The sequence below is a fragment of the Emydura macquarii genome, unplaced genomic scaffold, assembly GCF_026122565.2.
Source record: "Emydura macquarii macquarii isolate MOO-44397 ecotype Brisbane River unplaced genomic scaffold, CSIRO-AGI_Emac_v2 contig_3671, whole genome shotgun sequence".
In the NCBI taxonomy this organism is placed as follows: Eukaryota; Metazoa; Chordata; order Testudines; family Chelidae; genus Emydura; species Emydura macquarii.
In genome coordinates, this window is record NW_027133808.1 from 6,154,710 (window position 1) to 6,182,701 (window position 27,992).

General features: G+C 41.8%; 1 protein-coding gene across 5 annotated transcripts in view; it reads right to left on the reverse strand.

Annotated features, from left to right (window-relative positions):
- PCCA (propionyl-CoA carboxylase subunit alpha) overlaps positions 1 to 27,992 on the reverse strand; it is a 415,109-nt gene that overhangs the window by 316,642 nt on the left and 70,475 nt on the right. The gene's annotated exons all lie outside the window — the stretch shown is intronic.

The following is a 27,992-nucleotide window of genomic DNA, read 5'->3' on the forward strand; positions in this document are numbered from 1 at the left end:
CTTGCAAACTATTAATTATTCTCTGTTCACACTATCTGACTGGTCCCTTAAGTCACATGGTATTGTTTTGGTTTCCCATTGGATTCTTTAACAATAAGGGTTGGGTTTTTTCCTGTTTGAAAATTGTGCATGAACATATGCAATATTTATAAAAAAACTGTATAAACAGAAAGCTTTTTGAGAATGCCACAAAAGCATTTAAATTGTGATTTCCACTCAAATATTCACATCACTTTGCTTTCAGCAAACATCCTTGTTAAAAAGAAAAAAAAACCTCAGCCACCTAATGTTTATAAATAAAGTATTAAAAGTGGTCACAAATACCTAGTGATGAACTAGCAGTTTTAGTCATAAGAATATTTAATACCTGCTACTGTATTTCCCCTACTCGTCATTAAATATATTGTCCCAAAATCCTCTAATAAATAGCTTTATTATAAACAATGTTGCACATCATAGACTTCAACCCCTATATTTTTTAACGACAGAGAGAGAGAGAAATTCTTTTGCAAAGCTTCTAATGTTCAGAAGAGTGTCAGTATGTTCATAGCATGACATCTGGAATAAAAACTCTTGGTAATCTGTGTAATTTCATACATAGCTACATATTGTTATATTCATTTGCTTTTCTATAACTATCACATCCCTCTGCACAGGTATATACAAGTCTCTCTACAAAGGAAGGTATAATTTCAGAATATAGATTTCTAAATTAGCATTCTGTACACAGTCAAAGAAGATTTCAAAATGGGAAATATATCACTCCATCAGGAATACTTTTAGCTAAATCTTATGGCAATACTGATTTTAGTACCAACCTAAACAAATTTTTCCACAAGAAAGCATTACATTCAATCTCTCAAAACAGCTCATAGCTTTTTTTTAAAAAAGTGTCTCATATCTCAGCTGCCAACTGCACAGCCACCGTATCCCAGTATATATATATTTCCCTTTATACTGTGTGATCTGTGAGAGTCTTCAAATAAAGTCAGAACAAGCTGGTATCAAATCAGGCAGAAGGAAAGAAATGAGTCCCAGAGCAAATATTCACAGGGATCCAAATCACAATAATCTGATCCCAGGGAGCTGTAAAGCCTATCAAGTCCTTTGTTTCTTTAGGACTCACTGAATAACAATCACACTTTGCTTAATAGTTAGGAGGAGGCAAAGGAACCTGGTTGACACTGCATTGTTCACCTGTCTAATACACTGTATTTTCACATTAAGAGGAGGCCTGCCAAGGAAGAGGAATTTAGTGAGGATGAATATACAAGTAGCTACAAAAAAAATGTAATGGGATAACCTACCTATGATAACTTTTGTAGGCCTTATCTTTGCATTTTCTTGCTGCTCCATGCATTGCTAATCAGTGATCCACTGGAAACTTCAGAACCTACTGAAAAGCCTAGCAGGGTATTTGGCTTTCAATTCTTCTACTCTGTTTATTCCCAATACAAGTATATTCATCAGGCTTAGAAACAACTCTTGAACAAGGGCAGCCACTCAGCAATGAAATGTAAATTACTGACATGTGCTAAAACCTAGACTTGCCACTGCTAATGAGCATATTAAAGGAAAAATACTCACTAGATTACTGCAACCTTTTCACTTAACCCTGTGTGTACTGAAAGTCACAATTCAGCACCAATTAAAGGACCTATCTGCTAAATAGTAACAGAACTGCTACCCAGCAGTCTTTTGCTACCTACTAATTCTGACCTAAAAGCTAAGAAAATCATTGGGCACTTCATACTTTATTTAATCAATCAGAAATGTGTACACAATGATACTAACCACATTGGTATCTGCACAGAACTTAATCAGATGGCCTAAAAGGTTATTTTAAAAATATAGCTGTAAATTTAAAAAGATTAAGTGTCAAATTTCAGATCACTGAACATAATCCAGTTTGCTGTCAGCAAATATTCACCAAGATGGGAATTCATTCCTGACTTCCTCTCCATTTCATAAATGCAGGTTTCCACCAACATAGTGCACAATCCTTGTGATATTTCCCCTCCCTATTAGAGTTTGACAAGAGAGAAATCCCCTACCTTTAGGGGACAAAAAAGTACTTTTTCCTTTTATTAACCTGGTGCTTAATGTTATCACTATAAATAACATGTCAAAACCCACACTGACCACCCCATTTTCAAGGGTTTAATAATTCAGATACATGACATTGTGAGGAGCAACTATCTCTTGGTTATTTAATTTGGGTGAAGAAGGGGTGTTCAGATAGAGCCATGGAAGAATCGGAAGAGGTGGTTTTATTTAACCTTGGTTTCATTAATGTAGTAGTAAGGTTTTATTGTAAATGCATCTACATGTTGATGGCAGACATATCTTATAAATAGAACAAACATACAATTTGGAAATTTTTTGACATTTGCACTCAAAATTAAGCACCTACATCCAAATTTACTCACCTTAATTTTCAGAGCAGCTGAGCATGTTCCATGGAAACCAGTGGGATATGTAGGTGCTGAGCACATATGAAAAGCCGGTCTACTTACTTGGATGCCTAATATTGGGAATGCAACTTTGAAATTTTTGCCCTATGTAGTGAAATTTTGAATAAAATGGCTCCATTTAAGTATTTTAACTGTTTTTTAACCAAATTTGAATCATCTACATTTTGAGTTATAAAATATCCCCCTCTGCCACACACACACACATATTCATTCTCTCTCTCTCTCTCTGACAGACTTGGCTACTGGGGAGTGCTAGAAGGCCAATATATTAGCCCCAGGATCAGTAAGTCCCTTTTCCCCTGGTAGCTGAGCAGGGGTTACTCCTGGTTAATTAATACACCTGGAGCCAATCAAGGCCCCACCCAGGACTTGTTAAAGCCCTTCCCACCCCCCACTTCCCCCCAGAGAAAGGGTGTGGCTGAAGTTGTTGGAGTAAGGTGAGCTACCAAAGAGTGTTTCAGCAAGTAAGACATTGTCAAGAACCAGGAGGGTTTAGGAGAAGGAGCAGAACACTGGCAGGTACAAACGCTGGACTCTGCAGGTACAAAGACTGTGGAAGGGAAAAAACCCTGCCCAAAGAGGGCAAAGGACCCTTCCCAGGCCTGGAGGCCTAAGGGAAGAAACCCTGCCAGAAGCGAAAGATAGAACTGAACATTTGGTTTGCGCACTACCATGCCCGTGGGGCTGTCAGAGGTCAAGAACCTTCCCTGGCAAAGAGGCCAGGAAGGGCACCTATGAGCAAGGTACGGACATTAAGTCAAGAGGCATGGGGAAGTAACCCAGGGAAGCCAGCAGCTTTCCAGAAGCCATAGCGTGAGGGTCCCTGGGTTGGAGCCTGGAGTTGAGGGTGGAACCACCCCCCCGCCATCATCCACCAGCTATTTATTGGAGGGGAAAGAGCTTCAGCGAAGAGGCAAGGACCTCAGAGAACCAGAGGTGGGACTGAGAGCCTGCAGAGTGACCGTCTTAGAGCAGCTGCATTACCCTCACCCACCACTAGAGGGTCAAAGAAATACTACGGGGTAAAGCAATTCCCTGACCTACCACTAGAAGGAAGCATTGGACCCACCAAGGTAGAGGAAGAGCTTTGTCACAATATATAAAACTCCCACCTGTATAACAAAAAGTGGATTGTTCAGTCATCCCAGTATTTTGTGGGAATTTATCTATACTATTGGTTAGTTGATTTTGAAACAGAAACCACATGAATACTGTGCAGAACTACACTTATTTGTAAGCAACTTTTAAATGGAATTAAAAAAGGATATTCAACAGCATTAATACAATATATAGGAAGCATTTTAAACTCTTCAGAAGAGATAAGAATCAGATCTTCAAATGGGCCACTAAGCACAACTTAAGTGTGAGCAGACATTAAGTTTTGATCCTTAACTATGGTTACTACTCTGGCTCTATCGACTAAGGACTTTCAATGACAAATATTGACAAATCAGATTATAGCAATTACATACATATACAGATACATTTTTCCCATAGTATACATTACATATTTGAAATGAAGAATGCTTATCATTTATCCTTTTCCACATTGCAAGCTGGATTAATTAATTATTATTATTCATTTGAATTGCAGAAGCTTATGGGCCTCAAGCAGAGATCAGAGCTCCAACTGTGGTAAGCACTTAAAGAGATGGTGCCAACTAAATATAAAATGAGACCCAAACAGGTGCAGAAATAACTCATGGCATTTGATACTTCCTGGTGTGTATCATTTAATACTGTGCTATTGCCAGCGGAGCAACACCAGTGGAAGATTACAGGTGTGAATTTTTCCAGTGTAGATTTAACCTCAGTGTTTAATTCAGAGCTGGGTGAATTTTTTTTTCCAAACCGTAAATTCACCAAAAAAAAATTTTTTCTGGGGAAGTAGTTTCAGATAAAAAACTTGAAAATAAATTTTTGGAAATCTCAACATTTTCTAAATGAACCATTTCAAAAATATGGTTTCCAATCAATATTTCATCTCAAAACATTTTTTGACCTGAACAACATTTTTTCAGTTTTTCATTTTGGTAAAGAAAAAAAATCAGTCACAGAAAATGTGGGAAGGGATCTCAAGAGGTTTCTAGTCCCTCTCCTTTTGCTGAGGCGGGACCAAGTACACCTAGAGCATCCCTTATTAGAGTGTTTGTCTAACCTGTTCTTAAAAATCTCCAATGACAGTATGACGTGTCCCAGGGTACAACCTGGATTGTGGAAATGCTATGCCCCCTAGCTCAGGGTACCTCTCACATTTACACATATACTCTCCTCCAGGTGCTGGAAAGATCCTTATGTCAAGGGAGTTAGGAAACCCCATGGTGTATATGCTCAAGGAACGGTCTTGTAATCTCTTGTAATTGTAAATCTCTTGTTTACAACTCCACTGTTGGTGAATGGCCAGTTATGGATGCTTAACACATGGCTCAGTATTGGTCACTTGTTGCTACTAAAGAGCTAATCAGTGGGCATTTCCTAGACTCAACATTTTTCCGTAACAAATATATAGCAAAAAATCTCAAACTTCATATATGGTGCATACATTTTGACAAAATAATGATGCTCAATGGATAACTTTCCACATCACGATACCTCACAAGGCATACTTTGTACAAAACATATCAATCATATAACAGTGGTGAATATCAGGTTTTGGGGTGCTATCCTTAGGTACAGTGCATCACACCTCCCCCCTTACTGCACTGCAAGAGTGTTAGTCACTAACTAACAGGAAGGCAGTTTGTATTAGGGTCCTTGAGTTTTGACAGTGTAAGTCAAAGTCCCAAGGCATTGTATTGTTAACCACATATGCTCCTGCAAAGTTTTGTGCATCTTTTTATGCTTTGTGGATCAGTTTAGTGATCTCATGAGTTAGCAAGCATGTTTTCCCTGGCTTGCTAGAAAGCATCTTTGTATATCTGCAGCAATGTTAAACCTTCTTTTCCAGATGGTGTTAATTCAAAGTAGATATAAATGTTTTCCAAAGTGTGGCTATCTTGGCATTCAGCCATCAAAGCAATGAGGTGGTGTGGCTCGCTTTCCCTTTCCATACAGCAGATCACATTTATTATGGTTTCTCTGCTGTGACAAGCATCAAGTCTGTTTCCAGGTAATAGATGAGAATCACCATTACCATAAAGGCTTTTTAACACAGGGCATGTTCCCATTTACCACTCCCAGCATGTCCAAGGGCTTTTCCCAAAAATTGTGCATATTATACCTTTTCACAGGGTTTAACATCAGCACCAATTTTTTTATCATAAGGTTTAACATTTGGTACTATTTTTTTTAATCACAAGTGGGCCTTTACAAGTATCTTTGTCATACTACACCTTCCGTTTAGACAGTCTGGTTTTGAAGCTGGTTTGTTCAATACCCATTGTGTCCTTTAACTCCTTCCTGAACCGTTGCATTTAAGTTACTTGCTTTCCTTATATTATGGTGCTCCCTTCTACATGAGTTCTTAATCCAGTCACATTTCTGGGATTTTGGTACCTCAGGATCTGGTGAAAAAGGGTGAAGGGGGATCCTGTACATTGGCTGGCCCTTTGTGGAGCTGTCTCCCAATCCAAAGGTTGTGCATATGCAAAACGCTTATTTCCCTTCTTGGTGTTAACCTGCACTGAGTCCTTCCCCACCCCCTTTTCCTAGAGGGTTATGATTTGTGCTTTCTGGGTTAAAAGTATCTATTTGTTGATCAGATATTCCTTCTTCCAGCAGCATTCCTTCAGCTGCTCTTTGTGTCTTACCAGCCCAGGGAAAAAAGACCCTCCCCTCTGCCAGCTGGATCATTTGCACGCTCACAGACACCTGATTGCTTTGGGCTGCAGGCGCCTCATTACAGTGTACAGGGGCTGTGTCCTGTCTTAAAGAAACAGTCATTTTCCACAAGTATGTCAAGACCTATGTCTCAGCAAATCTCCATTCCCAACTTCTGCTTCCACTGGGAATCAGATGTGCCTGGGCCCAAAAGGATACAATAGGATGCATCCATTATGGGCTGGGGTAAGAGTCTGCCTGCTACCACTCACTGTGTCCCCAAGAAATTGACTGCATAACCACTCTCCTCTGAAAAACCAGTTACACAGTTTACCCTCTGAATCTGAGTTACAGGCTGCATTGTCTGGTTTGATGGATGCTGAGTCAGCCCCTCTGTCCTGGGCATTCTCCCCAGTGACCAGCATGGGGACATTTATGTGCTGTCAACTACTTCCCCATGATGCTAGCTAGGCACAGCCAACTGCTTACAGGGCAGTCTTTCTATAAAAATCCTTTCCCCATTTTCTCTTACGAGGGTTCCCTTTAGAACACATCTCTTTATGCTCTCTAGACTGGGATCTACCCTTTGTTCAGCTGCAAAGTGCTGGCAGCTAACAACTGGGATAGCATCCTTAGTTACAGACAACACCCCAGTCTCAGCCCCGTCTTCCCTCCATGCCTCGCAACAAGCTGCTTCTTTTTGCTGCAGAGGAATCAAAGAATCTATCTTCCTCAGCAGTCTCTGGAACTTTACCGTTTTCCTCTGGGTCTCAGAATAATATTCCCTTTTACTGCAAGTTACCATCTGAACAGCTTCAGCTACACAGAAAAAGTTATTTCCAACAAGCATGTCAGTGGGGATATCATCCACCAACCCAACTTTTAAAAAATACTTTCTACACCATCATTCTATACGTACCTTGGCTAAAGACACAAGAATCCTGAATGCTCTAACAATAGCTTGGCCATTTGACCTGGCAACGTCACCTTCATGAACTATATTATGTTTGATCAAAGAAGTGTGTGCATCTCTCTCTTCATCCCATACATTCCCTTGTCATTAATTTTAACAGTCTTAACATGCCTCATATCTGGCTCTGCAGAGCCAAGTCACACAAAACCAATATTGTAAGTTTCAGGTGCCTCTGAGGCTTCTGTGTTGAGGACAACAGAATTAACATGGTCTACCTGTGGCTGGCTGGCTTTCAGCTCTGGGCAATGATTTCTTAGACGCTCAGAAGAGTTATATTGGTAGTACGTTGCGGGCTCCTTAACCCTTTCAGGAATTTTTGGGAGAGGAATTACCAGGACAGGAGTGACTTTGGGGAGGTGAGCACCTAGCTCCCAGGTCCCTTCCTTTTTCCCAGGGGCAAAATGGGGATCCTGCTTCCCACCAGGTTTAAACCCTTCTTTCTGTGATTTGCTCACAATAGAAGACTGGATTTGCTCAAAGACATCTGCTAGAGCAGCCATTTCTTCCACAGATTTTATCCGAGACATTGTTTCATTGCATCTTTACTTATAGTCAAGAAATGTTCCTAAGCAAAGAGGCCGATCACTTGGTCAAAATATTCAAACACTTTTCCCCTTAATCCACGTCTTATTGGGTAATTCATTCTGTGTACATACCCACCATTTTTCTTAAGATTTCTACATTTTACCCTATATACCTCAGGAGTAATTTGGAACCTTTTCAAATCAATTTCTTTAAGTTTAGAGTATTCTACAGCATCCTGAATTGGCATTTCACTAAACATATTTTGAGCTTTACCAGACAATTTTGCAATCAGGGTGGGGACCTTCTTATCAGGAATTTCATGGACTTCACACAGCCTCTCCAAAGTGGTGAAATATTCCACGACACAGTCTGACTCTTTGTACACAGGACACAATTATTCCCAATTTGATGCTTTTGGAGTGATGGGAATCTTTAGGGGTTCTGGTTCTGCTTTTCCATCAGACCCAATACGTGTTTGCATTCTCTCTCCTTTTCTTCCTCCTCTTTGGTTTTCAGCTCCATGACCCTTCTGTGTGCTCTCTCTTTCTGCTACCTGCACTGTGGAATTGCTATGTGCCTTTTACACTCTAAGTCAGAGTACCTCTCAGACTACTTTGCTAGTGACAAGCAGCCCCTCAGTCTTTTGCTCTCACAGCCATTAGCACGTGACAGCACACCCAAAGTTACATGAAGGCTCTCCCAGCAACTCATGAACTGTATACAAGGAGACACCTGCAAATTCCCCTACTCCCCCAGCCTTGCTTCCCACAAACGAGAGTCTTACACTGCTCAAGACCCCATTCATCAGAGTAAGCTCATTAATTAGTTCATAATGCCATCAAAGGGTACAAATACGCAGAGCCTTTATAACCTGAGTAGATTCTCCAAAACTTCAATAAAAAACACACTGGCTTAGATAAAACATTAAAATAAGTTTAACTACAGAAAGATCGATCTTAAGTCATAATAAATAGTATAGGCATAGTTGCAGAATTGGTTCCAAAGGGAAAGATAAAATCGCAATCTAATTCCTAAACTTTATCAAGTTAGACAAGTTTAAAGCAATAAGGTTTCGCTTACCCAAAAAAAAGCCTACAGCAGTCTATGCTAACTAGAAAGCTTTTCCATTTAGGACCACACCACCCAGTTCAAATGTTTTTGTATTCTGAACATTCTTGTTGCCTTCAGTGTAGGTGAAGGAGAAGAGGTGAAGTGGTGATGTCATTGTCTTATTTTATACTCTCCTCCAGGTGCTGAAAAGATCCTTGTTGTGTCATGGGGGTTAGGGTTGCCCCACAGTGTACATGCTCGTGCAACTGTCTTCCATGTGACTTGTAAATCTCGTTTACAACTCCCCTGCTGGTGAATGGCCAGTGATAGTTGCTTAACACCTGGCTGGGTGTTCATCACTCCTTTGTTGCTACTGAAGAGCTAGTCTGTGGGCATTTTCCAGACTCACAATCCATTTCAGTAACAAACATATAGCAAAATCTCTTAACTTCATATAGAATGATGATGCGTACATTTTGACAGAACAATGATGCGCAACAGAACTTTCCAAATGATGCTTCATAAAGCATACTTTGTACAAAACAAATCATAACAGTGGTGAATATGGGGGTTTTGGGTGCTATTTTGAGATACAGTGCGTCACTAACGGTGATTCCACAACCTTCCTTGGATGCTTATTCCAGAGCTTCACTATCCTTATAGCTAGAAAGGATTTCTTAATATCTACTTTGTGGCAAATTAAGCAGATTTCAGTTAATTCAAAATTAACCAAATTTTTTTTCCCTAGATTTTTCTACTTGACAACCAAATGAAGAAGTTACTGACTTTGGGCAGTAACGATGGTTCTCCGAGATGTGTCCACCTATGGGTGCTCCACCATTGGTGTGCTTGTGTCCCTGCACTGATGATCGGAGTACTTCAGTAGCAGTGTCTGTTGGACCCACACATGCGCTGTCATTCCTTGTGCTGCACCACAAGGCTAGTCAATGCACATGGGCTAACCCCCTCAGTTCCTTCTCTACCAGACTCATTGACAAGATCTCCAAATTAGAGTGGAGGAGGGTGGGTTGTGGAGCACCCACAGGAGGGCACATCTTGAAGAAACATTGAGTAACTTCTTTAAATAGTGTCTCGAAGGGTGCTCTACTGTAGGTGACTCCCGAGCAGTACCCCTTCTGGAAGCCTGGGACTTTGGAGTCGGTTCAGTTACAAATGACAGCACTGTGGAGCCAAAGATGGCATCAATGGCGGAGTCCCCAATGACCACATAATGTTCTACAAAAGTGTGGACTGATGCCCCATGTCACTGTTCCACAGATCTGAGATAGGAACATTCTTAAAGAAGGCAACAGATGAAATCGACCTCGTAGAGTGGGTTCGAATAGTAACTGGAAGAGCCATATTGCCAACTTGGTAACATTATCTGATGACCCACTTGAAGAGTCTTTGGACTGATATTGCTGAGCCCTTGTAACTTTCTGCAAAAGAAAGGAAAAATCTAGGGGACTTTCTGAAGGCCAGCATCCTGTCCAGGTAGAAAGATGTTAGGAAATCCTTGGCCAAGTTATGCATCATAGCCTCACTGTTGTCCTGGTGACACTTGGGTAAAAGGTGGGAAGGTGAATCGATTGATTCATGTGAAACAGAGAGGTTACCTTGCGGATGAATTTTGGATGTGGCCTGAGCATAACCTTGTCCAGAAAAAATATCATGTGGAGGGGATGTGCCATCAAGTCTACTATCTCTCCTATTCTCCTGGCCGAAGCAATTGCGATCAGGAAGGCTGTTTTCATACAGGTGTGTCACCGAACAGATGGCATGGGTTTGAAGGGAGGCCTAGCCAGTCCTTTCAGCACCAGATTTAGGTCCCACATGGGGGGTAGGAAGCTAAGGTTGTGGGAAGAGCTTTACAACAACACTCAGGAACCTTTTAGTTGTTGGGTGTGACAGCACTGAGTATCTCTTTAGAGGTTGCGGAAAGCTATTCTAGCTAGTAGGTGGACTTTAAGAGAACTTAAAGATAGTCCCAACATTTTTAGGGTCAATGCATAGTCTAGGATATGTGGAAGAGTCACAGATGTTGGGACGTGCACCAAATCTGGAACCTGGACCATTTTTGCAGTACGTCATGTCGAGAACTTTCTACTGTGCAATAGGACCTCTTGTACCTCCCTGAGGCAGGAGCTTTTAGCTGTTAGAACCAAGCAGGAGCCATGCCTTCCGGTGGAGAACTCCCAAGTTGGGACATAGGATACATCCTCTGTCCTATGAGAGGAGGTGCGGAATGTCCAGAAGAGGGCTTGGGCACATCATGAGCTGTCACGGGTAAGGGTACCAATTCTAGCTCAACCAAGTAGGACCAATTAGAATGACATGAGCTCTATCCCCTTTATTTTCAGCAGGAACTTCGACAGTAGTGGAAATGGAGGAAAAAATGTAGACGGTCCCTGTCCCAGGGGAGGAGAGAATCGCCATGGGAATGCTGTCCCATCCCCGCTCTGGAACAGCGGCATGAACATTTCTTGTTCTAGTGAGGAGCGAACAGGTCTGTAGACCGTGTCTCCCAGTGTCTGAATGTCTTGTCAGGTCTATTTCCCACTCGTGCTCAGGTAGGAATTTGCGACAGATTGTCCATCATCAAATTGTGTGTGCCTGGTAGGTAAGCTGCAGACAGTATGATGCTGTGGGAGATGCATGAGTTGCATACCCTCGTTGCTACCACAAAGAGGAACGGAGACCTGTCCCCTTCCTGTTGATTGATGTAGTACATACAGGTTACGTTGTTAGGATCTTCATATGGGATTTTTTGATGAGCAGAAGAAAATTGGCATAAGTGTTCCTGACCACTCTTAGCTCAAGGAGATTGATGTGAAGGGATCTCTCTGTGGGTGACCACTTGCCTTGTGTCACAAGGCCATTTAGATATGCGCCCCATCCTATAAGTGATATGTTAATGGTGAGCAGTAATGACAGTAGGGCTTGCAAGAAGGGGATCCCTTTGCAAACGTTGGCTGGGTCCTTCCACCAGCCTGAGTTTTTAAATCCTGATGGAGGGGTGACAGGGGCTCGTTCAGCATGTTTCTGTGTGGTCTGTAAACTGAGTTGAACCACGTTCTGAAAGCATCTTATGTGAAGCTTGGCATGTGGTATCATCGCCATGCCGATTGCCATATGCCCCAAGAGTTGGAGGCCAAGTCTGGCTGATATTTGCGGGCAGCTCTGAACGGTCTCTGAGAGTATCCAAGGAGATTAACCTGAATTGATAAGATGCCAGTTACATCACCACCGCCATGGACATGGATCTAGCCACTGTGTCAGCTGCATAGAGTGCAGACCGCAGTGATGTCTTTGCCATTAACTGGCCCTCCTGGACAATGGCCTTAAACTGGCCACCATGCGACTCTGGGATCTGTTCAATAAAATAATTCCGTTCTGAGTAGTTTATACAGTCATACTTTGCCGTGAGGGCTTGTAGTTGGCAATACGACTGAAGCATGGCCGAGGAGTACGCTTTCCTTCCTCAAAAGGTCCAGGAACTTCCATATCCTGTCACAGGGAGTGGTCCACAACTGATTATGTTGGCCACAGGAGTTAATGGCATGCACCACGATGGAGTTGGGTGGCGGGTGTGAAAAAGGGAATTAAGATTCCTTGGTGGGGATATAGTATTTTTTGTCTGCCCACTTGCAAGAAGGAGCTATCGATGCAGAGGTTTGCCATTCTGTTCTTGCCAGGTGTAAAATGGCCTTATTAATAGGAAGAGCAATCTTTGAGCAGTAGGAGTGAAGGATGTCAAGGAATCAATGGTGAGTGTCCTTGATTTCTTGCAATGGTAAGCTGGAGAGTGTCTGTCACTCTTTGCCGACTCCTGGAAGAGAGAAAAATCATCTGCCAAAGATGGTGAGGAAGGCGTGACAGCTTCATCCAGGGAGGAGAATAGGGTATTTAGCGTCACTTCTTCCTCGGTACCACCCTCCTATTCCTCCATGATGTCTTGTGGAGGTTCCATAGCTCTAGATGCTACAGCCGAGGGGCGTATATCTTAAGGGCTCTTGGACAAGGTTTGAAGCTCAAGAAACATGCTGGTAATATGCCACCCAAGGGACCCCATATAGCCACTGGGGTGGTGGTAACAGAAACCGATGGGAGCACCAATGGGTGGCTGTATCAAATAGGCAGTGGTGGGGACATCAGTGGGCATATTTTGGGGGTTTGTTGGTACCAATCACCAGATGGTTCCTGTGAGGAATACTGTGGCCCAACCTCCTCTGGTTCACTGTCAGAATCCTTGCTAGAGAGAGTGGGGGGAGGGGCAATCATGACATGGCAGCAAGGATGATTCCCTTGCTAGGTGAAGGCTTGGTGCAGAGGTCCCAGTACCAAGAGGAGGAATTCCGGTACATCCATCATGCGGAGGTCCCTGGAGAGGTGGGATTTTGTTGGTACAAACTATCCTGGTTTCAGTGGCAGGGTGATCTTGTTCATACTGATCGCTCCAGTGCCAGGTAAGACATCGTTGGTGGTACCAATGCAGATTCTTATACCAGGAGCATCTTTTCAGTGGGAATGCTTACTCTGTCCCTCAGTGCCAACGACTTGGTGCCCATGCCCATTGGGTCCACTGGTATGTCAGCAGTACCAGCTGCTGTCGGTCTCCATGACCCATTGGTGCCAGACTGTGATGGTCTCTGTGCCAAAGATATCAAGTGAAATGGAAATCATTTATAGCTATCTTGGGGCTCACTATGGGGTCTCAGTGCTCTCTTCTTAGATGGCTTATGAGAGTGGTCTGAAGCTTGTTTCTTCAACCCACAGCCTTTAGATCTAGAGGGCTAAGGGAAAGGCTTGGGTCTGCCAGGTGACTCGGGCCGGATAGCTGCTTCCATGAAGATAACCTTCTGTCAGTGCTCTACCTTTGAAATCGTGGCTAGAGTTGTTGGCAGAGGCCACACTTCTGCTGGATGTGGCCTTCTCCCAGGCAGCGAATGCACTGAAAATGCTTATCTGCAATCAGGATTGTCTCCTTGTAAGTGAGGAACCTTTTGAAGTCTAGCAAACTGGGTATACTCCATTGGGGGGCAGGGTCCCCAGCTGGGGACAGGGGGAGGGAGGGAGAATGGGGGAAAAAAGTGTGTGTGCACTTTTCAAGGGTAAAATAAGAAAAGAAAAAACCCTACAACTATAGAAATGTAAATTAAAGTGATAATCTTAACAGACTGAAAATGGCTCCATCTCTAGCCAGGGCAGTTGAGAAGGAATTGAGGGGTTAGCCCAGGGTGGGTGACCAGCCTTGTGGCACAGCATGAGGAGAGACAGAGCACGTGCTGGCCTAACGTGCTGGCTGCTACCAAAGTTCTCTGATCAGCAGTGCAGGGCACACCTAGTCTAATGCTGACTAGTAGCAAATTGATACTAAATCCCCTGATGGGAAAAGGACTGGCATCATTCTGTCCCCTAGCAAACTATCATCATTAAGGTTAAGATTTGGTGTCAGGTATTTTTAGTAAAAGTCAGGGACAGACATGGGCAATAAATAAAAATTCATGGAAGCCGTGACCTGCCCTTGACTTTTACTAAAAATACCCTGGGGGAAGGAGGAAAGCAGAACTGCTGGGCTTGCAGCTGCTGCAGCCCGCTGCTCTAGGGGAGCAGGCCTGCCCATCAGCTGTTCGGTGGCAGCCCCAGGGCTGACAGCTGCTCCAGCCCTACCTGCGTAAGTCGCGGAAGTCCTAAAGAGTGATGGAATCTGGCACCTCCAGGACCAAACTGTATATCTTTAATCATCATGAAGTTAGGGCAATATTACATACCAGTGGAGCAGTTCTGAAACCATCAGTGAATCTTGACCCCACAAAATAAAGAGCAGTGGAGTAAACTGTTTTTTGCAGCCCCTACACAAAACAGGACTCAAGATTCGTCTTCTGACTGCAGCAGCAACAAAGTAGATAATGTAGCTGCATTGGTAGAGATTTATCTGATTTTTTTTTAGTGTGAATAGGCCCTACAAGAGAAGGCTGAAAATGAAGCAGGTATAAGGAGGAAGTCAGATAGAATTGCCAACAGTCCCATGTTGTAAAGGGATGTCCCATATTTAAATTTAAAAATTTCCTGTCCTATACTAAATCCATTCAGAACATCTTTTATCCCATATTTGTAGGACCCTGTGGGGGAAAAAAATCAGAGGAAGTGGAAGCGGGCATATAGCTCATCGCACAAAGCAACAGCAAGTCAGAGCAGCAGTTCATGATAGGAAGGGACTCAGCAACCAGTTTTATGCTTCACAAATGACCCTCCTAATATCACTGCCAGGTATTTTAGACATCATCTGGTAGTACAGGACCAGGATTCCAATTACTCAGAAGTTCTCATTGCTGAAAGAGATGGCCACTATTGTAAAAGATGCAGACTTAAATCCAACACTTAAGACAGTTTCCAGCTACTTCCATTTATATCACACAAAGGCCAACAAAACAGCTTAACATCTTCCTGAATGGACACAATCTGGACCACAACCCAAAGCCTGTGTATCTAGGTGTTACACTAGATCACACCTTCGCTTTCAAGGAATATCATACCATCGCCTTGTCGAAAATAAAGACAAGAAACAACCTGTAGCCTGGGATTAGTCTATAGTGCAAAGTGCACCAGTCACAAATAGTCAGGCAGCTACTTAGAAGATTAAGAAGATGAAATTGACGAAGCACACAGAAACATTGAGTTTTAGTTAATACAGACAAACAACTGAAATTATACTGAAAAATCAATATGTATAAGTTTAAGAAAAAGATAAGTACAATAAAATGGTTTCTGTATTGTCCATACTTATAATTGTACACTGTGCATACCTGCCACCTTACGGAGGCCATTAGAAACAAAGATGAAGGGGAAAAAAATCAGTGGAGTACATCAAAGGGTTGGTCCTGATTCAGTTTACACTGTCCTTGGGTCCTTTTATCAAGCCATTCGGATACATGGCCATGTTTGTCTCCTTCCGTGATCATAAGAAATCTTGGGCCTACCCTTGTTCACGTGTGGCATCCCAGGTGGCTTCTAACCACTGACATAAGCCAGTTAGGTCAATCAATTTCTTAATAAATGATATGCATCAATGTGGTTATTTCTATAGTTAGCATATTGCAAATACCCCAAACTGCCCCCTATTTTGAGATAATTTGTGCAAGTCTGCAGTATACCTGATCTTCAGTGGTCAACTTGTCACAAAATTGCTAAACGATCACAAGATACATATTGCTAAATTTTATAACCTTAGGTCAAGCAAATATCATTCCATAATCTTCCATCATATAAATAATACCAAGTTCTGCTAGGCCTCCTTCTAAACCCTTAACACCAAAAACCTATAGCCAAACCTATTTTAATATATATAGTTTGGTTCTTCTACTTGCTCTTACAGCTTCAATAACTTGCATTATTATTTCTATAAGCATGCTTAGATTTTATCCAAAACTATACTCCCTTCAATATCAGGTCAACTGTCAAGAAATCTGATTAGTAAATTGGTTCCTAGGTAGCTTCTGCACATTAACTGAATCTAAGAAATTAATGAGCATTCCTGTGGCCGAGTATTGATATCTGGTATGGCTCAGGGCTAGTAGACACTCAGCTGAATGAAACCTTGAGTCTAATAACAGGTACCAATAGAGTCCTTGATGGGATGGGTGGGCTAGTGATTAGTCCCCCCACCTCCCCACAATAGTGGGGGAGAGGGGAGTCCAGTCTGCCCACTCAAACCCAGGGCCATAGGAGGGTCAACAGTCCAAGGGGCCCCCCCATGTTACTCTCCCTAGGTCACTTCCTACTGCTGCTTTCCTCCCTCAGCTTCTGGTCACAGATAATAAAAAGAAAGTACGCCATCAGCCCTATTCCTTCACAGAAGCTTCTCTGATGCCTGTGTCAGGAGCATTCTGGATAGGTCTGTCTTCCTCCCCAGTCTCCCCCCTTCTTATCGGGGTTCCTCCCTTTTCAACCTTGTCTCCAGTCGCAGCATGTGCTGAAGGGCTGGAGGGGCGGGGCTACCTCCGCCAGTGCCAACCCTAGACCAAATGGCACCCCAGGCAAGGAGCATCTTCAGCGTCCACCACCTCCATTTGTTAAACTTTTGAATACTTTGTTTTTTATTACATGTGTAGCCCATTTCTTGAAATACCTGAAACATTTTACTTCAAACTGTCTATTTTCCCTTTTGTCATGAACAGAAACAGCATCCCAAGCCCGGTGCCCCCCATCATGGCACTCCCATGGTTGCCTGGGTCACCTGCCCCTAAATCCAGCCCTGACCTGGGCCCAGTACTACCCTTTAACCCTTTACGCCCTGTGTGAGGTTTGTATACCCATCATACCAACCCATCTGGCCTGGCCGCCAGTCATGTCCAACAACAGCTCTCCTGACACGAGGTGACAAGTCACCTTGCAGAATCTGCTCCTAAAGGTGCAAAACATGCCACATCTACATCTATTTAAAGATTTGTTTAATCCATGGAGCCCTCATCTCAACAACTTGAGACTCCTCGTTTGGACAAGTCTCCTAAACAATCTCAATATCTCTAACAGGTGGTATACTAGGTGACAAGAACAAGCTTCAAACATAGCCATGCCTATCACATGACAGATTCAACAGTCCAACCCACTGGTTTTGACCTTCTGTGCCACCTTTGGGTGAAGATCAAATCTGCTCAAATGTGAAGTGATCAAATGTGCTGCTAATGATTGTAAGTGGAACTAAGTAAATGTTCAAAATACAGTCACATAGTGGGATAAGAATTTGGAGCATACAAAGTTTTTTAACCACTATATTGAAGTATGGAGTTTGTGATCTGCTAATTTACTAAGTGGAAAATACTCTTTTTGTAACTTTGTAGATAAAATTCAGTCAATAACTAAACAGTGGTAAACATACTTCTGCCCATATGCACATTTTAGAAAACACGTACGTAAACCTTAAGCTGCATTTGGTATTCTAAGAAACAGACTCTGTAGAAAACCCACCCATTGTGATAGTGTGTAAATTCTCCTATGCCCCAAACAAAACACAAAACAAAAATATCAAGTACCTATTAATTATAAGGAGACATTGCCTCTGTTGAATTCTAAATTGAAATTCAATCTGCCTCTGCGTGTAATGAATTAATCCACAGGGCAACAAGAGCTCTTATTTCAAAGGCATATGATCTGCTTTATCTGTAAACAAATGGAAACGTCTTTGTAATATAAATTTCAGGCCCAACCCTACTCCATTGAAGTCAATAAGAATATTGCCATTGATTTAAATGGTTTAAGAGCAGGAGCAGGTCCATAATCGCAGTTTCAAAGTTACCATACAAAAACTTGTATCAATTATGCCAGAACACTACAAGTTAACAAGTGTATTAGATCAAGAACAGACAGACAAGAAGCTTACTGTAAACAAGACAAGCTTGTTTGTGTCATCCCAATCAATAACTGAAAAGAGAGCCAGCCAATGTGAGCAGTAATAGTTTTACCAGTATCAAACAAGGGAAATTTTCTGGTACTTTGTTTGCAAATCACTTACCTCCCTCCCCGCCCCTCCCCCCAACACACACACACACACACACACACACACACACACACACACACCAATTTTCCAAATAATTAGAAAAAAAACTATTTTATTCTATAAATCAAGTATAGCTTGATAGAGAGGGAAGGGAAGAAGGAAAACATTTTAGAAGCAATATAGAGGCTTACGGAGAGCCTGGAGGGGAAAAAAAAAAAAAAAAAACTATTGTGGTTCCACAAGATGTCAAAAAATAATGAATTTTACAAATCAGAATTCCACAAATCCACTCATCTATGGTACCGCACACCTCATTAAATGTGCCAGAACTGCTGCTGAAAAGCATCTTATGGGGAAAATTACATGACCGATATTAAAGATATTTTGCCTATCTCAACCATCATCTGTAATCACATGCATACAGTTAAATCATTTAAAAAAGTCAGGCTGCCCCATTACATGTATTGACAATGGATCCTAAATTAATGTATCGTTTCCTATTCAATTTAGATGTTTCACAGGAAAACCACTGGTCGAAGAATTCAGCTGACACCACATTTCAAGAGAATACTTGAGTTTAAAAACAAGGATATATTTTGTATATAAAAGGTAAATAGAATATATTTAGGTTCTATTACATCGGAGGAGAAAAGTGTGCTGTATGCACAAGGTCAACAAGAAACCAAACATATAAAGCACTATGAAGTTAACGCAACACAGTCACCGCAAATATAATCAAATTATGTAGACAGAAAACAAAAGTGTGCATTATCTTCACATATCATACTATTCTTTGTGACTATACTGCTTATCTATTTAATAGACCGAGTTTTCCAGAAGGCCTCTAAAAACACACCTGAAAATTTGGAAGTTTGATTTATTAGTACGTGCAAGCATTTGCAAGTGATAGTCAAAGTAACTGTTCCCAACTCAACTCTTTAGCCTAGTCAATCTTTAAAGCACTGAACCTTGATATTGTAGTGATACTTGCCAATTTATTGTATGTCTTCCAGAGAAAAAGGTAATCCCATTTTTCTACTCTACTATGACGACATTTTAAGCAGATAATGAAAACAAAGGTCATTTTGTTACTTCCTAAAACTGGTAGAAATGTGAGACTGAAATGTGCTCCACAGAGTATAGAACAATGTGAACATGTTTAAATTATGTTCCCCACAAGAGTGCATGTTTTAAAGGGATGCTGTCAGATTATAAGTATTTTTAAAAAATGGATTTCTCTAGGTTAGTTACTCATACCACCATAAATTTAAAAAAAAAGTTTTAAAATTCTAATGTACTTTTGGCTACTTATTTAAAAGCAAAACACTGTTTACTTACTTTGTGTATTTCATTCCTATAGAAAAAAGGAAAGTAAGTTTCACTTTCTGGATCTCATGCACTGGCACAGCACTGCAATGTCTGAGTTGCAAATACTGCAGGTGAATGTTTAAACTCAAAATATTATTTTCTTCCCTCCCTTTATTCTGTAAGTTAAACATATAGCCTCATGAAAAGAATGAGATTTATAGGTACTGAGGGGGAAGGGAAGAAACAAAATCTAAATCTTGAGCGTAAACTACCTGACACTGTCCCTTTAAACAAATAGTCAAAATAAAAAAGTTTGTTCTTATTTTAAGGTTCATTGTCAGTATATGATTTAAGGATGTAAAAGTTTTATTTACAAAAAAAATCCATTTAAACATTCTATTTTACAATGTTTAAACATGGAGGGGGAGCTGTGCTGGGCTCTGCTTCTCACTGCCAAGCAAGAGCAACCTAGCTGCAGCTCCTCCGCTGCAGAGCCTAGCCCAGCTGTGGCTGCCCTCCTGCTCTGCACTTATGGGGGGAACTGTGCTGGACTTCATGCCTCCCCATGACCCAGAACTATGCCCAACTGCTCTGGCTCGCGCCTAGCTACAGCTACCACCTGCTGGGTTCCATGCCTCCCATGAGCCCGAGCTGCCCAACTGCTCTTGCTCTGCCCTGGGCACTGCACCTCCCCTAACACTCCCAACCAGCCACCCCTCCCTGCTGCACACACACAAACCCCTCACTGGGCTCCATGCCTTTCCTAACCCTCTCCCAACCCCACTGGGATCCACGCCTCCCGCAAGCCAGAGCTGCTCAGCTGGTCTGCCTCAAGGGGGAGACCAGCAGCTCCCCCCACCTCAGTTTAAACAGTAATTGGCTGTTTAAAACGTTTAAACAACTGATTACCATTTACACGTTTAAACCATTAGGCTTCTACATCCCTAATTTGACCAGAGTTTCTCATGAGTCAGGCAGCAGGTTTACCATGCTACTTTCTTACTCAGCATATTAATCAAGGTAGCCCAAGTACAGAATTTATAACATCCAAATAAGTCCATTAGTGTAAACCCAGAGGGTGGCTTAAGGACCTGCTAAATCTGGACAGGACTGTCTGCTGTCTTATCACTAACCAGGGGATGGTTTTCCACTAGGGATCCAATCTTAACAGACACCCAACACCCTTAGCTACCACTGATCTCTATGGCGATCCAAGATACACAGCACCTCACAAGATCAGGGCCCAGGTGAAGAACCTACATGAACAGCTCCTGTCTTGCCATCTGAAGAATGGGCTTGCTGAGGAAGGAATCTCTGCAGGGGCAGGTGCCAGAGGCATCTCTTTTTCAAACAGTGGACTCCCCAAATCGGAACAGCACAAATTATTTCATGTACTTTTATCATTTTTCATACCCAACATTTCCCAATATATAGCACAAATTTCAAGCCATTATGTTTCAATCTTGAATAATATATTTGGGAGAACAATTAAAGGAAGATAAGGGTCAAAACAAATAAGTCTGGTGTCAACTATCCTTCCTTTTATTTTTTGGCCTGGAAAAATCTGCATACAGTGACTCATCAGGACTGTGCCAGCATGACAGCACCCCTCATCAGCACATATCAAAATTTATCAAGATTGAGTCATACAGCACGACAGTCTTTCAAGACCTTCAAGCAAAACAAAATCCTCCCTTTAGGAACACTGTGCCAATAAGTGTGTATGGCACACTATAAATATAAGGGGAAGAGTCTACTCCCTACCACCAAAGTTTACAACTTAAAGGTAACAATTCTGCAGTTAGTGTAGGAATAAAATTGTAATTGTAACCCTGTAGCTTAATTCATAGCTTTTAATTGTAATTGTGACCCTGTAGATTAATTCATATCTTTTAATTCATACCCTTATTTGTGTCAACCTCTATATGGTTATTATTGATATCATGTAACATTTGAACTTCTCTCAGTCATACTCCACATTGTGAATATAAAACCCCATTTTGACCTATGTACTCCATCTTGTGTAAAAATCCCATTTTGACTCTATGTACTCCATCTTGTGTCAAACCTTTCTAAACCTTTAGATGAATAAGATAGTTATCTGAACAAGGTATGAATGGAGGGTGTATGTGTCAGACCCAAACTGCCAGCTTGTCCTGATGAAGTTGTCCTGATGAAGTGTGAAGTCCATCCTAGGCTGAAGAGTGTGAACATAGCCCCAAAAAGCAAAGAAGGATCCACCCCAGAAAAACTTAATCAAACTTAATCAAGACATCAAAGAACAAGCTGAAAGTCACGTCTGCTATTGTACCAGCAATCAAGGGTCACAGAGAAGCGACGTGACACAGCAGAACTGAAAAACCTATAAAAGACTGGGTGAGATTTCAAGGCTTTGGGGGAAAAACAGCGTTCTACACATCATCTAAAGAAGAGCGTCGGTGCGCGCCCGACAAGGACCCTGCTCTCCTCGTGCCCAGCTTCCCTGGCCAGGTAGCTGCCACGAGCCACGAACTCCAGCAACGGACCCTAGCTACGATCTCAAGCCACAATCAGGACTGGTAGCTATATATATATATATATAACTATAGAACGCTTTCTGGTACGTTTGGGTGCGTGTATGTGTGTGTGTGTGTATGTGTAGGTTTAAGTTAGTTATTACTTTAGTTTCTGTCAATAAATGCGGCATACTGCCTTTTCCCCTTGAAAAAGATCCCGAGTGCTTAATTTTGCACAACATTATTGGTGGAGAATGCGAAGGGGGGGAAAGTGAGAGAGATTGAGAGTGAGTGAAGTATTGCTGCAGTTATATAAGTATAAGATAAGCGCTTGATACTTGGTGTGCCACCACCGGTTGTAGGGATAGCCGGAGTTAGAGCCAGGTTTAGAATACCTGCTCTATTGAGAAAATAACTATTTGATATTTGGTGTGTTACCACCGGTTGTAGAATAGCCGGAATTAAAGCCTGGTTTAGTATACCAGCTTTATTGAAAAATTTATTGCCACTGGGCAGAAAGTTGTGAAATAAAATATTGGTTTACACACCACCGGTTGTAGAATAGCCGGATTTAGGACCAGGTTTAGGACCCCGGTTCTATTGAGAGCATTATATTTAGTGATAGCACTATGTTTAAGCGTAGGCAAACCCCTAAGGACTCTTCTAAAGAAGAGATCCAAAAATTAAACTTTGTAAAAGAAATAACCCCGTTCCACGCCACTTTAGAAAAATTTGGACACAGTTCCTGGACTCAGCAAGTTTTGTCTGATGTCCATACTATAGCTGATCTGGAGGATAAATTGGCCAAATACCTCCTAATATATAAACCCTCAAGTCCCACAAAAAAGGATGCAGCAGCAATCTGGCTTTTATGGGAAGCCTGTAATGATGCCTACATTCGCCTGACTGATTGTCAGGAAGATATTGCTTCCCTCCAAAAAGAAGTCCAGAAATCTGGCCAGGAAACTGAAAAATGGAAAGCCTTGGCTGCAGGCTTACAGAACCAATTGGAAATTCTTAAAGATATGTTGAGAGAATCTAGAACTCAAGGAAAAGAGAAAAATAACCTCTCAGAGGAAAATGAGCATTTAGAAAAAGAAACCTCAAATTGTTTGAGTGTTACAAGTAGCAGTGTATCCGCTGGGGGGAAGTAATCCCCAGAGTACTGTCTGTGGAGGAGGCAGAAAGTACTGTTCAACTTATGCTGGTGAAAGATTTATCAGTTGTGGGTCTGGATTCAACTGAGATCCAGGAAGAAAAGGTTCCTAAGCCCGTGTCTGTTGAGGGCAATAGCTTGCCCATGGGGAAAGCCACCCCGGTCTCCAAAAGTTTGGCTGGGAACAGCCATATGGACTGGGACAAAAAGGGGGAAATTTCAAATAGTTGGAAGGTTAAGAATAGCAGTTTGTCTGCAGAGAGAGAGTTTAGCTCCAATCATCTGTCTAAAGAGCAGACAGGGTGTGCTTCTCAGTTTATGCAAGTTAAGGGGGTGCCAGTGGTATCAGATCTGGTCCTGGACTTAACAGAAACCCAGAAAGAGTCTGTTGGGGATCAGGGAAATGTTTCTTTGGAGCAGGCCCTGGATGAAAAGGGTAGGGGAGGAATTTCTGTGAAAAATGATTTGTTGCCTAAAACTGCTCCTGAAGGAATAAAACCTCCTGCTGGCTTTTGCAAGCAGTTTTCTGCAACTAAAGGATGTGAAAGTGAATTGATTAAGCCAGCTCAGGATGAGTCATTGCCTGTAGCAAGCAACAGCTTAGATGTTGGGAAAAGTGGTTCAGTTTCTAACTGCCAAAGTTTTCCAAATGTGGATGGATTCACTGACTCTGTTATAAAAAAGTCCAGTTTGGATACCTTGGAAAAGGTTCCAGATGGGGTGAAGATTATTAGAAAGCTTAAACAGCCCTGTAACCAAGTGGCTGTGCTTAATCATTATAGTGGGGAAACAATGGTGTTGGAATCTGAATGTCTCCAGGCTGTTAGCTCTGTAAGTGAACAGATAGTGCCTCAGTTTCAGAAAAAAGACTGGGCACCTAAAGCTACACAGCAGAACAGATGTGCTGTTGATCTCTGGGAAAAACAGGGGGTGGCAGACAAACTCTCCCCTCTGAATGCTTTGGATGTATCTTGTAGTCTCTTAATGGACTCAGGTACATCTGATGCTATGTGGAGTCAGAGATTAGCAATGGAAGAACATGAGAACCCTGTTTATGAGATGCTAGTGAAAATGGTTGATATCTCTTTAAAACCTAGTCCAGTCTGGAAAGGGATAGCAGTTAAGCATCTGGGAACTAGTGAACTAACTATTGGGAGTGTTGATGCATACTACCTGCCTGACAGCGGGGGAAAAGATCCACCCATAGCTGTTTGCAAGAAGAATTCCTCTCGGGTGTGGCCAGCTGAAAGTAAGTTGGGTGTGCCTGAATGGCTCTGCATTGGAGCTACATGCGGAATGAGTTTGTTAGGGCTCAACAAAAAAATGTTTCTTTGGAGGGGGCCAGAGTGGGGGCCCAAAGCCTAGTCCGAGCAGGAGGGTAATGTAAAGGTAACAGAACAACCAGTGGTGAAGTATGTGTCACCATTGAGCTAACTAAACTATTATAACTGTTTGTAAAAAAAAAAAAAAAAAAAAAAAAAAAACCAAATAACATTGTTACCTCCATGATGAACCTTGCAAGGAAAAAGCCTGTTTTAGCTAAACATGATTTTGCTAATGATATGTGTGCCATTGTTAAGTCTTGTAGTTAGTTTGTTGTTAGTGCGAGAAATGTAAAAATGTGCCGTGTACCTGATATTATGTAAAAGCCTTGAAACGTTAAAAACGGAAGAGGGAAAGTTCCTATGATGCACCCCTTTCTGCATCAGTTTTGCGTGGGGGGGGTGTCACGCTGTCTGGATAAAGAGGGAACCTGAGGTTTATTCAGGAGCTCCGATTGCTCCTTTCTACACCAGTCTCACGTTGGGGGTGTCACACAGGCTAGCTTGAGTGGGGGGGCATTTTGTATATTGGGTGACATCAGTATGGCAGAATCATGATAATGCGTGTCAGATACATCATGTCAGATACAATGTTTACTTGAGCATGTTTCAGGTATCCCCATAAGAAGCTGAATTTCATAAAATCTCCGGTAGCTACAGGAAGCTAAGCATTCATACCTGGATCACCCTCCACACATCCTTATGGACAGTCTCGGTACAGTAACCTACTAACAAAGACATTTCTCCAGCGCAAGCGTTTCTTTCTCTTTAGGTGGACGTCAGCAGCAGAGATGTGGACACCATTTCTGGGGCTACTAGTGCAATTTATCATTATAAAAACAACCAATGCGCATTGGGGAATCCAGTGGTTTAATTTCACCACGTGGAACCAAATTGAAATACCTGTATATAATAACATACTGCATGGACCAATTCAGCTAATCACATTACAAGTATGGGTAAATATTACACCCAGTGATCATGATTGTGTTTTTGAAGTAAGCACCCACATTGGACCTGTAACAGATTACAACCGTGGGTGTCATCCTATGTTCCTGGATGGTATAATGTGCTAAACTCCAAAGTATATACATCCACTCTTACAGGGCATATATCTATACAAGTAATCAGGGCACAGCCCCACAGTCACAGGGCTATCTTGTGGCCATTCAAAGCCCTCCCAATTCTCCAGGGCAAACATATCTGGGTCCCTCGATTGGCAGGGACCTATCTAAATAACCAAGGAGACATTATAGATCATCGTTCATGTTTAAGGTGGACCCCACAACAATGGATATGCCCTACCTTATCAATATTAGAAGAACCCTGTTCATTACAACATAAGAGTTTGGCAACTTGTTATTGGGACGAGTTAAATAATGATACTGCAAAGGTGTACTATGATGAAAAAACTTGTGTTTGTGTAATTGGGTTAGAAAAAGTTGTTTGGCAAGACAAATATATCTCAGAGCCCCCTGTGCAACAATGTATGTGCAATGTAACTATGTTAACAACTCCAAGACTAACATATTACTTTCCATCTCATGAAGATAAAACAATCGATGGGTTAGAAGCAAGTAATGTTCTATGTTTTAATTTTTCATTGGAAATTAATTGGACAACTCTGTACAAATTAATGCAAAAGAATGAGCAAATTAGCCACCTGACCACAACTACCCGCAACCAAGTAGAAACCCGCAGTATAGCCATATTGCATCAGGGAGCAGAAATTCTAAGAATATCTGCACAAGCAAAACAAATAATGACACATCATTTGGTATGACATTTTTGGGGGATGGTCCCCCTCCTGGTCATCATTTTTAAAAATTATGTTACATCCCATTGTTATTCTCTTGGCTTTAATACTGGTAATGTTAATTGTAATGTGTTTCATGTGTTGCTGGATGAAAAGAATGTATTCAAGGTTAAAACCACAAGCTCATATTCTATCTCAACATATTGCCTTAAAACAATTACATAAATTGTAATGAACGTCTTCTCCCTTCCAGTGGCCACCCTCCTGGCTAACAAATATTGTTTCAGTAAAATGTGACCCATTCACCACATGTGAGGTGAAGGGTCAAAAGGGGGATAATGTAGGAATAAAATTGTAATTGTAACCCTGTAGCTTAATTCATAGCTTTTAATTGTAATTGTGACCCTGTAGATTAATTCATATCTTTTAATTCATACCCTTATTTGTGTCAACCTCTATATGGTTATTATTGATATCATGTAACATTTGAACTTCTCTCAGTCATACTCCACATTGTGAATATAAAACCCCATTTTGACCTATGTACTCCATCTTGTGTAAAAATCCCATTTTGACCTATGTACTCCATCTTGTGTCAAACCTTTCTAAACCTTTAGATGAATAAGATAGTTATCTGAACAAGGTATGAATGGAGGGTGTATGTGTGTGAGAGTCAGACCCAAACTGCCAGCTTGTCCTGATGAAGTGTGAAGTCCATCCTAGGCTGAAGAGTGTGAACATAGCCCCAAAAAGCAAAGAAGGATCCACCCCAGAAAAACTTAATCAAACTTAATCAAGACATCAAAGAACAAGCTGAAAGTCACGTCTGCTATTGTACCAGCAATCAAGGGTCACAGAGAAGCGACGTGACACAGCAGAACTGAAAAACCTATAAAAGACTGGGTGAGATTTCAAGGCTTTGGGGGAAAAACAGCGTTCTACACATCATCTAAAGAAGAGCGTCGGTGCGCGCCCGACAAGGACCCTGCTCTCCTCGTGCCCAGCTTCCCTGGCCAGGTAGCTGCCACGAGCCACGAACTCCAGCAACGGACCCTAGCTACGATCTCAAGCCACAATCAGGACTGGTAGCTATATATATATATATAACTATAGAACGCTTTCTGATACGTTTGGGCGTGTGTGTGTGTGTGTGTATGTGTAGGTTTAAGTTAGTTATTACTTTAGTTTCTGTCAATAAATGCGGCATACTGCCTTTTCCCCTTGAAAAAGATCCCGAGTGCTTAATTTTGCACAACATTAGCTCTGTAGACACATGGGTCCAGCTGCACAGAGTTCATTGAAGACAAAAGCTTCAGATTCTTATCACACAGGAAGACACATGGAATGAGTAGTTTGAGGTAATAGGAAGGACAAGCCTTGTAACAGTTTACAATCATGTGATCTCACCACTAAAATGGAACCAAGATACTCATTCAGGTCTACTACTGTAGATTACATACCAAAAAAATCCCATTAAAACTGAATTATTTAGGTTGCAAAGTAAAGCACTCAAAAATTAAGAAAATGCTAACTTTAAGATTGCATATGTAATAGGGATGTAAAAGCCTAACCGTTTAAACATTTAAATGTTTAAACAGTTGTTTGGAGGGAGGCACAGAGTCCAGTGCAGTTCCCCCCGCAAGTGAAGAGCAGAGGGCAGCCGTAGCTGGGCTCAGCT